Here is a 17,204-nt window from a genome sequence, read left to right as displayed (position 1 = left end):
AAAGGCACTGTGAGGATTAGGTGAAATAAAGTATGTGAAGCAGCCGCACAGTAAGCTGCTAATTTACAGTAGCTATTATTATTATTATTGTTGTTGTTGTTATTAATACAGGCTGGACAGGGCATAATAAATAAACACAGCCTTCGTATATACCATTGTTCCAGTAAGAATCATAACTAAGAGCAGTTTCTGTTGCTGAGTTGCAAGCGCCATCTAAAGAAGTTTTGAGTTTGCTTCTTGGTGGATCCAAGAAGAGTGTGTTTTACTATCATCATTTGTAAGTGAATTTAGCAATGAATTGATGTCTTGGTTCTGGGTCCCTCCAGAGCAGACTCTAAGACAAAAGCTTTGGCTGCAAGTAGTTTATTTAAAGGTGATCTCAAGGAGCACAGTAAGGAAGTGAGACAGGGAAGGAAGGACAACTAAGAAAGGGTATGTGTTAATGGATAGGTTATAACTATGGACACTGTCACTGTGGACCCTTTGACAAGCTCTGGGGAACATACCTCAGAATCGACTCATGAGGGGAAGGAAGCTTGGGTATTTATCCACTAACTTCTCTCCATCATTGGTTAAGGAATACTCTTGGGGTATTGACTCCCCAGCATCTCCAGCCCATCCTATGAGGGTAGAGTGCACTCTTTTGGTCTAGCCATGAATGTTCAGGGAGAGACACTCAGGAAGTCACCTTTTTGCTATATGGGAACTGTTTGCAAGCAGACCAAGGGGATGTGGGCGGGGCACCGACACCACCTTCTACAGTTGGATATTAAATGATATTAGGAAGTAATGGTTAATTATTCTTAGGAGTAATAGTAGAATTGCAGTTGTTTAGGAGAATGTCCTAATTCTTAGGAGATACCTGCTGAAATATTTATGGGTTAAGTGTCGCGATGATTGCAATTAAATTTCAAATGATTCAGCAAACACACACACACACACACACACATACACACACACACACACAGTAAGTATAGCAAAAATTCACACGTGCTGATTCTAGAATCTATATAGGGTTAAATAGATACCCAGTTTCATTTTTTCTGTATATTTGACATGTTCATGTTGGGGGAAAGTATTTAGCAGTTATTTATTGAGTATCCTCCATGTACTGAGTATTCTAAACATTGGAAGTGCCAGTGCCATCCAAGCCAATATGGTGTCTTTATCATGAATAAATAAAAGACTTGGCTTCTCAAGTCACTCAACTGCCATCTGTGGAAAACTGTGATGTCTACAAGATAAATGGTGGTCCCTGAATTTCACTACATTAAGTGGATACCCTGAGAGATACAAAGATGAGCAAAACAAAGTTCCTCAACTTGAAAGGTCTTATCTTCTAGAAGGGAAAGTTAATGATGGTTAGGAGCCAGGTAGAGTGCACTCAGTGCTGGGGCGGGGTTTCAGATTTTAAAAATGATATCGTGGTGCCCCTGCTGGAGAGTCAAAGAAGTGACAAGATTTGTCCACCGTCATTCCTGGAACAGTCCTCTTTCCTAAAACTGACAGAATGGGGAAACTATTTTTGCCATAAATAATTAAGCCTAGTAGTTAACCATTAAGCCTAAGTAGTTTGGCTGGTTGCAGTATTAACAGAGTCTAGTACTTCACATCTTCTATAAGTAGCTCAGGCCCAGAGGGAGAGGAGAGAGGCAGCCTCGCATCTGGAAATTCCTGGGAGTAGAAACCAATTGGCTCCACATTAGGCCTCTGCACTTCTGGACAGAAAAGGGGGTCCAAGATCTAGCAGCCACAGCCTTTTTTTTTTAATGTTTATTTATTTATTTTTGAGAGAGAGAGAGAGAGAGAGAGAGACTGCACAAATGGGGGAGGGGCAGAGAGAGAGAGAGAAAGAGAGAGAAAATCCAAAGCAGACTCTGGGCTCTAAGACGTCAGCCCAGACACGGGGCTTGAACCCAAGAACCATGAAATCATGGGGCCTCAGTCAAAGTTGGAGGCTTAAGTGACTGAGCCACCCAGGTGCCCCACACAGCCTTCTGATTTAGGTGAGCCTAAGAAACAGCATTTCTAAGAAACAGTCTCCAGGCACCTTTCCTTCAGCAGTTCTTTTTTTTTTTTTTTAAGTTTATTTATTTTGAGAGATACAGAGACAGTGAGAGGGGGGAGGGGCAGAGAGAGAGGGAGACAGAAAATTCCAAGCAGGCTCCACAGTCAGCACTGGGGGGGGGGGGGCAGGGGAACAGCAGGCAAGTGGGGGAGTCTCGAACTCACCAAACAGGTGAGATCATGACCTGAGCCGAAACCAAGAGTCAGCTGTTTAACTGACTGAGCCACTCAGGCGCCCCTCCTTCAGCAGTTCTGATGAGACTCAGGACTGTCATCTTTAACAGCCTCCCAGGTGACCAACACCATGTTCAGGATTCTCATTTTGAGAACCACAGACTACGGACCAAGTGTCGATGAGAGTGATGGCTGTGGAAGAGCTTCAGCCAAGGGGGAGGGGCCCAGCACAGACCCTACTGCATGGCAGGTACTCAAGAAACATTAACAGGAGGGAAGGGAAGAAGGAAAGGAGGGAGTTGGGGAGGGCTGGAGGGAGACTGACTCTGCAGGTGCACAGAACTCAGAGTACCTCTTGTTGTATGGGAATGAACAACAGGAGAGGGAAACAAGCAACCAGAATGTGGGAGGAGTCTGAGGGGCACAGTTTCTAAGCCACTTTAACCAGTGCCATTCCCAAAGGTCTTTAAGCCACAGTCTTCACAGCCGCTGTCCCCAAGCTTTATGGGACAGAGGCAGCAGCTCAGCAAATGGCTGGAGGGTTGCAGGCCAGACAGATCATCTAGCTGGGTCACTGGGAATTTACTGAGGGTTTTAAAGTGACAGAAAAGCTAGAAATCTGGCTGTCACAGCTAAGCAACAATAGAGTGTTCTTTGAGCAATTCAGGGAGCCAGCGTGGTGACTATTCCATCCAGAATCCAATAGTGTCCACTAAACTGCTTTAACTCAGGGGGCCTGGCTGGCTCAGTCAGAAGAACATGTGACTCTTGATCTCAGGGTTGTGAGTTCAAGCCCCACATTGGGTGAAGAGATTACTAAATGAACAAACAAAAACAAAAAAACAAAACAAAAAAAAAACTTTAAAAATAAGCTGCTTAAACTCAGCCACAGGACTTCAGCATTTCTAGCTTAAACAGTGATTAATGATACTCCAACTTCCCAATCTCCATTAGGATTCCTTCATCACCAAAAATTTTAGGCCTTAAATCAAGACCCAACAGGCCACCTGTCTAGGCTTGCCCAGTTTAGCAAATAAAAATACAGGACACCCCGTGAAATTTGAATTCCAGGTAAACAATGAATACTTCTTAGTATAAGTATGTCCTGTGCAACCGCTATCTGTTCATTCAGGACAAAGTCAATATTTGGGATATAGTTGTACTTTTAAAAAAAAATCTGTGTTTATTTGAAATTCAGATTTAACCAAGTATTCTGTCTTTTATCTGGAAATCCTACATTTGTCTACCCTTCCTTTTAAAAAATTTTCTTAATGTTTATTTATTTTTGAAAGAGAGAGAGAGACAGAACACAAGCGGGGGAGGGGCAGGGAGAGAGGAAAGCACAGAAGCTGAAGCAGTCTCCAGGCTCTGAACTGTCAGCACAGAGCCCGACTTGGGGCTCAAACTCACGAGCCACAAGATCATGACCTGAGCTGAAGTCAGATGATCAACTGACTCAGGCACCCAGGTGCCCCATACCCTTCCTTTTTCTAATAGATGAGGAAATGAAGTTCAGAGAGGTCAAGGGACTTGTCCAAAGTGAAGGGGTTAGAGTCCATTCAAGATTCCTGGCTTCCACAATGCATTCTTATCCAAATGCCTTATTTCAGAGTTTAACTTGGCTTCTGGAACCACTGTGGATGTGCCTTAGAGTATCAGTGAAATTTCTGAATTTCAGGCAAAAATGGGTGTGTGGATGTGTGCATCGTTATTTTTCTGAGGAGATGGCTTCTAATTTTTAATTAGCTTCCCAAAGGAGTCATGATTTTATTATTTTTGCTTATTTATTTTTTGAGGGGGGGGGGCAAACCAGGGAGGGACAGAGAGAGAAGGAGAAGTCTCAAGCAGGCTCCATGCCATTAGCACAGAGCCCAATGCAGGGCTCGAACTCATGAGATCATGAGATCATGAGATCATGCCCTGAGCCGAAACCAAGAGCTGGAGGCTTAACCAACTGAGGCTCCAAGGCACCCCAAAGAAGTCATGATTTAAAAAAGGGATTAAAACCCACTCTTTCACAATATTATGCTCTGCCTTCAAAATGAAGAACATCTATTACTTTGGGTTGAAGCCACATTTCTGCTTCCCTATAACCCTTCACTCCCTGGCATGATGCTGGGCCCCGTCTCACTAGGAGCTGGGTAGATTTTGTCAGCAAGCATATAAAAACACATCTACCACATCCTCTACACGCCATTTAGCAGAGGTCATCCTACCCTCCATAACCTACCTATATCAAAACCCAAAAATTCCTCTGACCTATTCTGTATTTTCCTTCTCCTACCTCTTGGGATGGACAACCCAGAGTTGACAGACCAGAACACCTTTGAGAGACTAGGGAGAAGGTTGTGATGATGTGACCTTTGAGACTGACCACTAGAGGTCCCTTCTCATCTGCAGTGATTCTGAAGTTAGCCAGCTAAGGGATTAGAGAAGATACATCCTTGGACCAATGGGGAAGGTCTCTGCCTGTTACAGGCATTCTGTTGTATTCTGTGCCAAGCGCTGGGGGAGTAGCCATGTGATACAGTAGGAGTGATACAGAATAAAATGGCTTCCTCAGAAGTTGGATAATGTCTTCCAGTATCAGGCTCGAAGGCAGAGTTTTGAAGCAGAACAACATTTGGGGCTTCCTCCTCCTCTAAAAGGAAAAAAACACAGGACATTCCACCACTCCCCATCACCAGGCAAACATCCAGTTTTCTTTGGAGCATAGTCTGGCTACAGAGGCATATCTACTGGAAGCTAATGAAGCTTTCTCTGGAGACCCTCATTGGCCCAGACCCATTCTAAAGGCCCTGACCCTAGTAGCTTTATATTTATAATGGTGTATTCTTTTCTTTAAAGAAGCCTCCCCCCACCCCAAGTATATAAATGTCAGGCCTAGACATAGCTCCTCTGGCTCCAGGATACAGGATTTCAGAGAGGAAAGGAGTGGGGGGAGTTTCAAAGGGAAACTGCCCTGAAGACTAATGAGGGAGAGTTTCCTGTGGGATGAGGAAGAGAGTCATACATGTGCCAAACAACCAGGCAAGCACTTAATTTCCAAAGAGCTGTAATGGTGGGGGCACAAGAAGTGAGGGAGCTCCCTCTTGCCTGCTTGGAGCTTTCCTTGGCCAGCAGGAGTTTGCCAAATCTTGAAAGGCAGGGTGGTTCACTGACCGGCCTGTAGCATCCTGTTGGCTGCTTTCTGAATAAACAAATGGTCTTGCCAACCATTGTGTAGATTTAGTTGGGTGTGTGTGGGGGGGGGTGGGGGGGGGTGGGTGTGGAATACTCCAGTCCCAGAATTCCTATGAACTGTGATGAGCCATGAACTTTACAAAAGAGTGAATAATCAATCAGGGTTGAACGAACAGTGCTGTTTGGGAGGTATAGATGGATTCTGGAATAAAAACTAAATCCATATCCACAACTTTAGAAGCAAATGAGTGTAAGGAGCTGGGAATTTTTTTCTGTTTTGAAAGAGAATAGTGCTGGAAACCTGTAGCCAGCAGTGTGTTGGAATTGACTGGTACTGGCTGCAAGAGCTGATTCTGCACATTTCTTTCAATTCTGCATTCAGTTACTGCAAGTTAGTAGTGTGAAATCAGCCACATTGGGAGTATTTACACCATTGAAATTGGCAACTGTCAGGACTGACTCTTAGACCTTTACCAGCACATCACTGCCTGTGCTTCACCCCTAAAGCCTCCCCTCCCTGCAACCACCCCCCACAACACACCACACTGACAAATCACAGAAACTGCAAGCATGCCCCCCTGTGTATCTGTGTATGGGTAAACACACAAAGGATCACATTTATCCACTTTCTCATTCATAACCTGTTTGGATGTCCACAATACTCCTTGCTCTGTCATGATATTTTTCAGTGTTTTTCTACTAATTGAATCTTGACCCTAGGCAGTGATATCTCTCCCTCCCTCCCTCCCTCTCTCTCTCTCTCTCTCTCTCTCTCTCTCTGTCTCTCTCTCTCTTGAATTCACAATTGTTCTGTCTCTTACATCATGAGATCTTCAGCACCTCAGGGACTAAGTAGCCAATTGTGAGAGATTCTGAGGCACTAAAACAGGACAGCAAATTACTTTAACTGCCCATAAGTGAGCAGTAAAGACCATATCAACAATATTGTCCAATATTGCACAATATTGTCCAAATGGAAATTGTGTTAATATTTGGCCAGTGTTTTTTCCAGACGCATGGTTTTCACCAGTGTGCATCCTGTTCCTCCAGCACTTGAAGAAATTTTAGATGAGCATCTTTGTGTCAGATGAACATAATCAGTCAGAGAAAAGTCATGTGGCTTGCTCAGGCCAGACCCAGGAACATATGTCACTTCTCAGCCTGAAAGTCTGGAGCTGCAAAATATTACATGGGAGACATGGGGAGGGGACTGACATTTTCATGCCTACTTTATGCAGATACTCCTGTAACAAACAGTTGGAGGAAGCCATTATTATCCCTAATTTCCATACAAAAGAATGGAGGCCCAGGGAATTTAAGCAATCCTTTCAAGGATGTGTAGCTAATAGGTAATAGAATATTTGTTGGTAACTTAACAGATTTAATATATGCATAGTATAACAGAGCTTGCAGGAAAAACAACCCCTTGTCCTATTTCTCTCCACCCACCCCCTCCACCTGCCCCCAAGGCAACTCTTTTTAGACTTTTACTATTTCTTCTGGTAGGCACCCAACAGGCTTATTAGTAGAATAATGAGTGTAGTGACTTTGTTTAGTTTGTTTTATGTCTGTATCCTCATTGCCTTAGCACAGTGTAAATATTTGTTGAAAAAAAATACCACCATTTCTTGATTTATCAGTTGGCTTTCTGCTATGTAAGATAAGGATCTAGTGTACTAACATTTCCCTTTCACCTCCCCAACTGCTTCCCATTAAGGCTTTATTGATATTTTTAGTTCCTCAGCTGGCCACCTTTGTAACTCTTTTTTTTTTTTAATTTTTTTTTCAACGTTTATTTATTTTTGGGACAGAGAGAGACAGAGCATGAACGGGGGAGGGGCAGAGAGAGAGGCAGACACAGAATCGGAAACAGGCTCCAGGCTCCGAGCCATCAGCCCAGAGCCCGACGTGGGGCTCGAACTCACGGACCGCGAGATCGTGACCTGGCTGAAGTCGGACGCTCAACCGACTGCGCCACCCAGGCGCCCCTGTAACTCTTAAGTAATGCACATACTCCTTTATTTCTCGTTCCACAACTACAGATAATATCTTTGAACTCCATTGTGAGAGTCTCGGTTTCACTGCAGGTCTGCCTGACTTGAGAATCCATACCGTTTCCACTAAGGCTCTCACACAGACCACTTCTGGGTCAGGGAGTGTCCCTCTGCCTAATTTTGGGAACTATATTTAAAAATAGTAGGCACTGGGTAATGGATTTTGAACTAGAGGCATTCTTGGGCCAGCATATACCAACAGAGAACAGTCTCAAGATATTGGAGTGAGTTTATCAAACTAAAGTTAAGTGTAGTGCAGAAGCATTAAAAAATGTGCACAGTCCAGAATTCTGATAGCAGGTTATAATTACTGAAATTCTCCTAATGCCTAAGGTGATTTCCTGCCCTCTCTACAAGGCAGGACTTGCATTCTACATTAGGAGTGCTATGGGCTTAAGAAACTGGTAGGTAGGGGCGGCTGGGTGGCTCAGTCGGTTAAATGTCTGACTTCAGCTCAAGTCATGATCTCACGGTTCTTGGGTTTGAGCCCTGCATCCAGCTCTGGCTGACAGCTCAGAGCCTGGAGCCTGCTTTGGTTTCTGTGTCTCCCTCTCTCTCTGCCCCTCCCCCGCTTGTGCTCTGTCTCTCTCTTTCTCTCAAAAATAAATAAAAACATAAAAAAAAAAAGAAGAAACCGGTAGGTACTCTGGGTTCTCTATCAGCACAAAATACCTCAGAAATGCCTCCTAGGTATGCTTAGAGCCAAGTTATTTCCTTGGCATGCAGTAAAAAGGAGAGTGGGAGCTGAGCATAGCCCTGGCATAAGCCTGGCGTGGGTTTCATTAGAGAAAGTAATTGACACCGTGGAGCAAAGGCCATGAAAGGAAAACAGACATGGCCTTTGTTTCCCAAGGCCCTCTGGCTGGCATTGCATACACAACACAAACACTGTCCACGTTGGTGCTTGATACGGGCTTTTTGTTTTTGTCCAGTCCCCACCGTCTTCCAGAAGACAGCTTCACTTGTCTTTTATCTGTGCTTCCTCATCCCTGGCAACTCCCACTCCTTATTCTTAAAGGTACTTGCTGGCTCTGCATATCTCAGTTAGACAAGGACTTGACCTACACATCTTGAACCTGTCAGGCCTTTGGACTTAGGCAACACCCAGGACAGATGGCAGGAGGGCTCAGTTTGGAGCCCCACAGGCACCTGTTGGTCCTTCTATCTAACGAGAACCCCAAGGACTAGCCCCTGACCTGACCTAGCCCCATCCCTACAGTTCAGCAGGAGCATCCAGCTTTCTGCAGATTGCAGAATTGCCAGTGGAAACCTAACAAGGTTTGCCTTAATTCTTTGCCTTATATTTAGAGACAATGCCTGCCTACTAGAAGAATATTGTAGGAAATAGTGGGGGAGCTAAGGTCATGGCAAGATTGTCTGTTCTTGAATAAAGCCACATCATTAGTTAGGATTAGAATCAGTTAGAAGTAACAGAAAAATCTGGAAATAACTTAAATATGCAAATCTATTTCTCTCTCATATTTAAGAAGTCCAGAGATAGTCATCTCAGGATTGGTAAGATATGCCATAGTGTCCTTCTTGCATATTGCTTTATCCTGCATGGTTACGGTTCCCAAGGTTATCTCAACATGGCTGCTAGACTTCCAGTCATCGTATCCCTACTATGGCCAACACAAAGGAAGAAGGGCAAAGCAGGGCATACTACTTTCTTATAAGTCTGTTTCCTAGAAACTGCTCATATTGCTCATACCAACTACTGCTTATATCTCATTGGCCAGAACATGGTTATGCATGAAGACTGCATCTAACTGCAAGAAGACTGATCCTTTTTGTTTTTATTCCAGGCAGCCATGTGCCCAGGTAATAATCAGGGATTTTATTACTAAGTCCAAGGAAAATGGAAATTGAAGGACAACCAGCTGTCTCTACTCCCTGATGAAGCAGATCAATAAGAGACTCATTGCCTCAATTCAGGCCACTCTTATTTGAGAGCCAACTTCCAAGCCATAAAGATAGAGCATCCTCTCAGGTCAAACCCACTGACCTCTCAGGTCAGGTCAGACCGACTCCATTTGAAAGATAGGGATAATTAGTTTCTCAATGTATCCTGGCTAAGAGGGCCTACTATCTAAAGATAACCTTTGTCCCTGCCATGGCAAAGAAGAATAGACTTAGACCTGTTCTACCAAATAGCCATGCCAATGAAGGAGGCAGCGAGAAACCCACCAGCTCTATAATTGATGTGTACCCAAGGGCATTGGACCTTGCATCTACCTTCAGTGACTAACATGGTTGGTCAAGGTATGCCTCTGGATCACAGAGCACTGAGAATTCAGGCCATGACAGATGGAGGAGTAGAGAGCTTCACTGACCAAAACCTTGTGAATCATGGGGCACTGTTGGTCCAGGTAAAGTCGCACATATAGAAGCATATGGATAGTGTGACAGGAAGTCTTAGAGAAGGCCTCAATGATCCCTCCCTCTTGGTATCCATACCTGTGTGTAATCACTTCTCCTTGCGTGTGGGCAGGACTCACTGCCTCATTTCCAACAAATAGAATATTCAAAAGCTATAGGATGTCACTGCTGAGATTAGGTTACAGAAAGACAGTGGCTTCTGTCTTGCTCTCCCTCTTTTGCCATCTTGCCCACTTACTCAGGAAATCCAGCTGCCATGGGGAGACCCATATGGCAATGAACTGCTGTCTCCAGCCAACAGCCAGAGATGATGGAGGTCTGCCAACAGCCACCTGAGTGAACTTGGAAATGGATCCTTCTCCAGTCAAGCCTTGAGATGACTGCAGCCCCCACCAATAGCTTGACCACAATTTTGTGAAGAATCCTGAACCAGAGTTATCCAGCTAAGCTGCTCCCAGATTCTTGCCCCACAGAAACTGTGAGATCATAAATGTTTATTGCTATCAACTGCTAAGTCTTGGGTTGATTTTCTACACAGCAATAAATAACCAATATAGGTTGTTTACATCTTTTTTTTTTTTTTTAATTTTTTTCCAACGTTTTGGTTTTTTTTTTTTATTTATTTTTGGGAGAGAGAGAGACAGAGCATGAACGGGGGAGGGGCAGAGAGAGAGGGAGACACAGAATCCGAAGCAGGCTCCAGGCTCCGAGCCATCAGCCCAGAGCCCAACGCGGGGCTCGAACTCACGGACCGCGAGATCGTGACCTGGCTGAAGTCAGACGCTTAACCGACTGCGCCACCCAGGCGCCCCCAGGTTGTTTACATCTTCTTAAGAAATTCTGTCTTAAGAAATTCTGCTAGTTTAATCCCATGCTCAACTTTTAAAACTTGTTGCTATATCAGTCTTGAAGGGCCAAGTTCAGGCCATGCAAGAATGTGAACACAGAGCTGACATTAGAGAAGTATCTCTACAGGCAGGATGAGTGTCACAAAGAAATACTATAAATCACTTTCTTTATCTTAAAAAAATGTGTGGGAACGCCTTTCCTCAACAGATGACATGCCTCCACTTAGAAAAGCAGAATCTTGTTCCTTCTCAAACATGCTGAAAAGACATTTCCTCATTGGTTGTATTGCATATTTGCAATCTCCTCTCCTTCTTTCGTCCCTGATTCAAGGTCGGGCATCTGTTGTTTGCTTTGTTCTCTGTGAGTGAAGCAGTGCGTGGATTGGCATTCAGGTGCAACCTTTTATTCCTAGAATAACACTCTTCTTTGCTAAGCATATGGCCAGGTTTCCATCAGTACTGACCCCAACATGTATTTTCTCATGTAATAATTATTACAGATGAAAACTCTCTTCTCCCACAGCATGAATCTGCAGTGATGAATAGAATAAAGTGTCATGGAGCATCTTCCCATTACTATATGTAGCACATGTATGCCAAAGGCTGTTTTGTACATAGAACATCAGCTATTTCCTTCCTATGTCTAGGGAAGTATCTTCCAGGATGCACACATAATAGTAATTGCCCTTTTACATTGTACGCTGTTGAATTTTTGCAACGGCCTAGAGCATCACTAGATAAAGGACTTCTGTTTGCTTTCTCCTCAAGCATAAAATGTGTCATTAGCTCCGTAATTGGATTTATACCTTTTTGGCAATAGAATGATTTATAGCCTTGTTTTGCTGCAGAAATGTAGATTTCAATCATGTTGCTATAGCTATGATATTTTCTGTCTGCCTTTAGAAACAAAATTCATCAATTTGGAAAGCATTATTTTGCTCTTATTCTAGAAAAAATATTATTTCTTTACTGAGGGGTCACCATGTTTTGTTCAAAAAAGCCAGTAAAAAGTCACGGGTGGCTTTATGCTTATATATGAACAAGTTCATAATAATACATTGAGGAATAGAGATGAATAAATTGCTAGCCCAGTAACATCCAATTTTCAGGTACTCACTATCCCTCTTAGAATTTGGCTGCTAATTTTTTGCCCACTTGTGCAAAATAATCACATTTTCAGGTGTTTATCCTATAACATACAGAATCATACTTTATATTTTCACTAGAGTCCTGTTCACTATTTATAATGCTATTTTTACTTGTGGTAGTCACATTATATTTGTGATTTTTTAAAAACCTTTAATAACAGGGGCGCCTGGGTGGCTCAGTGGTTAAGCGTCCGACTTTGGCTCAGGTCGTGATCTCATGGTTTGTGGGTTCGCGCCCCGTGTCGGGCTCTGTGCTGACAGCTCAGAGCCTGGAGCCTGCTTCGGGTTCTGTGTCTCCCTCTCTCTCTGCCCCTCCCCCATTCACACTCTGTCTCTCTCTCCTTCAAAAATGAATAAACATTAAAAAAAATAAAAAAAAAACAATTAAAAAAACCAAACTTTAATAATAGGTTAAGATATAATTCACATAAAATTTGCCCTTTGAAAGTGTGTAACTCAGTGGTTTTCAGAATATTCATGGAGTTGTGCGACCATCACTATTATCAAATTTTAGGACATTTTTGTCACCCCAAAAGGAAACCCTCTACCCATTATTAATCACTCCCTATTTCCCCTTTCCCTCCAGCCCCTGAAAACCATTGATCTACTTTCTGTCTCTATGGATTTGCTTATTCTGGACATTTGCAATAAACATAATCACACAATATGTGGTCTTTTGTGTGACTTCTTTCACTTGGCATGATGTTTTCAAGATGCATCCATGCTGTAACATGTATCATTTCTCCCCATCCCCTTCTATGGCCAAATATGATTCCATTATATGGATATGACACATTTTGCTTATCCCTTCATCAGTTTGTGGACAATTAGATTGTTTCCACTTTTTTTAGCTATCACAAATAATACTGCTATGGACATTCATGTAAAAGTTTTTGTGTGGACATGTGTTTTTATTTCTCTTCGGTATATACCTATGAGACAAATTGCTGGGTCTTATAGTAATTTTATGTTTAACATTCTGAGAAGCTTCTAAAGTCGCTGTGCCATTTTACGATCAGCAATGTACAAGGATGGTAACTTTTCTGTGTATTCATCATCATTTGTTATTGTCTGTCATTTCTATTTTAGCCATTCTAGTGGGCGTAAAGTGGCATCTCATTGTGGATATTTGGTTAACAGCTTTATTGAGATATAATCTACCTCCATACAATTCACCCATTTATTATTTTTTTAATGTTTATTTATTTTGAGAGAGAGAGAGAGGCAGAGGGTGGGGCAGAGAGAGAGGGAGAGAGAGAATCCCAAGCAGGCTCTGCACTGTCAGCACAGAGCCTGATACGGGACTGGACCTCATGAACCGTGAGATCATGACTTGAGCTGAAATCAAGAGTTGGATGCTTACCTGACTGAGCCATCCAGGTGCCCCCAAAATCAAATCTATTTTAAAAAGTTTACAATAAAGTGATTTTGATACATTCACAGTTGTGCAAACATCACCCAATCAGTTTTAGAACACTTTCATCATCCTCAAAAGAAACTCCATTCCCTTTAGCAATCTCATCGTGGTCTTTATTTGCATTTCCCTACTGAACAATGTTGGACATCTTTTCATGTGCTTTTGGTACATTGTCTTTGGAAAAACATCTGCTTAAATCTTGCCCATTTTCAACTGAGTTGTTTTTCTTTTTATTGTTGAGTTCTAAGATTCTTTATATGTTCTAAATACAAATTCTTTATCAGATACATGATTTGCACATAGTTTCTCCCATTCTGTGGGCTGTCCTTCTATTTCCCTGGTAGTGTCCTTTGAAGCACAAAAGTTTTAAATTTTTTTAAAAAGATTTTATTTTTAAGTAATCTCTACACCCAATGTAGGGCTCGAACTTAAGAGATCAAGAGTCACATGCTCCAACAACTGAGGCTGCTAGGCCCCCCCAAAAGTTTTAATTTTGAAGAAGTGTAATTTACCTACTTTTTTCTCTGTCATGTCAAGTATAAGCTTCTGGTGTCATGTGTAAGACAACATTGCCCAATCCAAAATTACAAAGATGTACTGCTATGTTTTCTTCTAAGAATTTTACAGTTTTAGCTCCTATATTTAGGTTTATGATCCATTTTGAGTTAATTTTTTACATACAGTGTGAGATAGGAATTTAAATTCATTCATTTGTATATGGACATCTTGTTGTGTGGGCAGCATTTGTTGAAAAAACTATTTTTTCTTCCCCGAATGGTATTGGCACCCTTGCCAGAAACCAACTGACCAAAACTGGGAAGATTTATTTCTGGCCATTCAATTCCATTCCATTGATTTATATATGTCCATTCTTATGCAATTACCACACTGTTTTGATGATGATAGCTTTTTACTAGGTTTTGAAATTAGGAAGTATGAGTCCTCCAACTTTGTTCTTCTTTTTCAAGATTATTTTTTTGGCTATTCCAAGTCCCTTGAATTTCCATGAAACATTAAGATCAACTTATCGATTTCTGCAGGAGAGAACACTGGTATTTTGATAGGAATTTCACTGAATCTGTGTAGCAATTTGGAGTATTGTCATCTTAACAATTTTAACTCATGAGCATGGGATGTCTTTCCAGTTTTTTAGATATTCTTTCATTTCTTTCAAAGATGTCATGTAGTTTTTGGAGTACAAGACTTACACTTCTTTGTTAAATTGATTCCTAAGAGTTTTAATTTTTTTGATGCCATTGTAAATGGAGTTGTTTTCCTAATTTCACTTTCAGATTGTTCATTGCTACTTTATAGAAATACAGTTGATTGTTTTTTATTTTATTTGAGTGTGCACGCAGGCAGGAGAGATGGGCAGAGGGGGAGAGAGAGAATCTTGAGTAGGCTCTATGTTCAACCCAGGGATCATGACCTGAGCTGGAATCAAGAGTTGGACACTTAATGGACTGAGCCATCCAGGGGTGCCAAAAGACAGGTGATTTCTGCATGCTGATCATGTGTCCTCCAACCTTGCTGAACTTGTTTATTAGTCCTAATAGTTATTAGTGGAGTCCTTGGGATTTTCTGTATATAAGATCAGATTCCATCACCTGAAAATACAGTTTTACTTTTTCCTTTCCTATCTGAATGCCTTTCATTTATTTTTTCCTGTCTGATTGTCCCAAATGGAACATCTGTACAATGTTGAACAGAAGTAGTAAAAGCAGACATCCTTGGCTTATTCCTGTTTTTAAGGAAAGTTTTCAGTCTTTTACCATTACGTGTGGACTGTATTAATATTTTAATGAACTACTTTTGAGCCACCAGTTCTTTTTTTAAAACTTTTGGAAATAAGGTGCAATGTGATAGTGGCAATGAAAATGCAAATTTAATCATTGTTCAGTCAGTGTTCTTGGTTGCAAGCAACAGAAATTAACTGTAAGTGATTAAGCACAAAAGAAAATTTACTAAGGCGATATTGCTGGGAATGATGGAGAAGTAGGCTCTGAAAATAGTCAAAACAAGGGGTGTCCCAGCAGTAACCAGAATCACAGCCTAAATATTACCATAAATCAGTCCAGGAAGATATTATGACTATGACTGCTGAGCCATCGAATGACAGAGATTGGACAATGTTCCCCAGAGGCCCTGGACATTGCCCCACGGCTAAAAGTGTAGCCCCTGCAAATGGATGTTTCTGCCACCACTACTGTCAGGCACCAGGCACCACAACCAGTTCCCGATTCTTTGTGTCACTTGCTCTCAATCCAAAGTTGGAGCAAGGAGGGTACAAGTTCACTTCTCCCCTTGTCTCTCTTACCTGTAGACGTTTCCCAGTGGTGAGTGGGTATAGAGCTCCCCTGTTCACAGCTCACCTTTGGAATAAGACTGGGGAAGTTCAAGGTGCAGCAATCTGGTTGGAAGGAGGTCTTGTGTTGAAACTGCATTTACACCATTAACAATTGGTTTTCCTTAGATGTATATTTACTTGGGGTGGCTTTGGGCATATAATGGAGATTATGGAGAGGCTGGTGGTGGCGAACTCCTCCACAATAAGTCACTCTTTTGGCATATATAATTCAGACATAGCCAGGTTTAAATCCTGGCTGAGCCACTTAATTTAGTTATGCAGCTTAGGAAAATTACTTGAGTTTTTTCAGTCTCATTTTCTTTGTCTAGGAAATGAAGGCATAATAGTATCTCTTTTACAGGGTCATCGTGGGAGTTAGATGGACAAGGAACATAAAGTGGTTAAGACAGTGTCTTAATAACTGGTTGCTATTGTTCATATTCCTGTGTCAGTCCATTTCTTGGCTACCAGGCTCTTTTCCTTGGAGTCAGCAACAGTCCCTGTTTTTCACTCTAGCTTTTGAACCATCTCTGGCTCCTAGTCTTTTGTATTTCAGCTCCCAGCCAGGGCCAATGTTGTTGAACTAGAGTATCTGATCTACTCAGAAGCAGCATGGCCTCCTATTGAATTTGGTATTGGACTTCTAGTCTTGGCCATGCTATGGGTTGAAAGCTGTCTGGCTTAGAAATGTCTCTCTGCCCCTTCCACAGTTAGCCATGGCACATGGCACATGGCCATGGCACGAAAGAGGGCAGAAGAATCAGGTGTTATATGCAGAGCCTCTGGAGTTCAACTGCCTAGACTCAAACCCACTCACCTCCATCACTAGGTAAGTATTAACTCTGGAGAAGTTATGTAATCCCTAAGTTTCATATTCTGTAAAACAGGGATAGTAATGTTATTTCATAGAGTTGTGATGTTTATCAGAACAACACTAGGCCAGGAATAAACTCTGTAGCACTTGCTTTTATTTTATTTTATTACATTTTTTAAGTCTGGGACTCAAACCTAAGCACGAAGGAATGAGGACACAAGGCAGGAAAATTGTACCTGGTAACTAAGATGCTGAAGTCAGACTGTGCCCAGCAGAAAAACTGGCTCAGGACAAACAGTGAGTTGGTGATGTTGGTTTCTTGGCAGGAAAGTGAAGGATCAGAGGGGGGTATGTGTGCTCATCCCTGGGGATGCCCTGGAGTACAGAAAAAAATATATAACTTCTATTTATATTTCTTTAAAAAAATGAAACCTTTCTGATATCTAATATGTGGATTGATAGTGGCAGGCACACTTGTCTGTATGTGAGTTAAGTGTCTTAAATGGTTTAAGTGAAGTCTCCTGAGACGAATTTGTGTGCTGTAGGGTATCATTGTTAGGGCCATTTTTATAAAAACAAAACCCAAACACCCCCAAGACTTTTAAGTAGTAGAATCTTGTGTGTGTGGGGGTTGTTTTGTTTTGTTTGATTTTTGTTTATTTGTTTTTGTTTTTAGTAAGTTCTATGCCCAAGGCAGGGCTCAAACTCATGACTCTGAGATCAAGAGTCGCATGCTCTACATACTGTGGCCCTAAGTAGTAGAATCTTTATAA

General features: G+C 42.0%; 1 protein-coding gene across 1 annotated transcript in view; it reads right to left on the bottom strand.

The window, feature by feature from the left end:
- Window positions 1–16,738, bottom strand: part of TMIGD1 (transmembrane and immunoglobulin domain containing 1) — a 34,707-nt gene extending 17,969 nt beyond the window's left edge. Inside the window, exon 1 of the mRNA XM_047833555.1 lies at window positions 16,668–16,738. The gene's annotated coding sequence lies outside the window, so the exon portion shown is untranslated. The remainder of the gene's footprint in view (window positions 1–16,667) is intronic.
- Window positions 16,739–17,204: the final 466 nt, after the last annotated feature.

The sequence above is a fragment of the Prionailurus viverrinus genome, chromosome E1 (assembly GCF_022837055.1).
Source record: "Prionailurus viverrinus isolate Anna chromosome E1, UM_Priviv_1.0, whole genome shotgun sequence".
NCBI lineage: Eukaryota > Metazoa > Chordata > Mammalia > Carnivora > Felidae > Prionailurus > Prionailurus viverrinus.
Note: the sequence above shows the minus strand (reverse complement) of the source record. Positions and strands in the feature narration are given on the sequence as shown.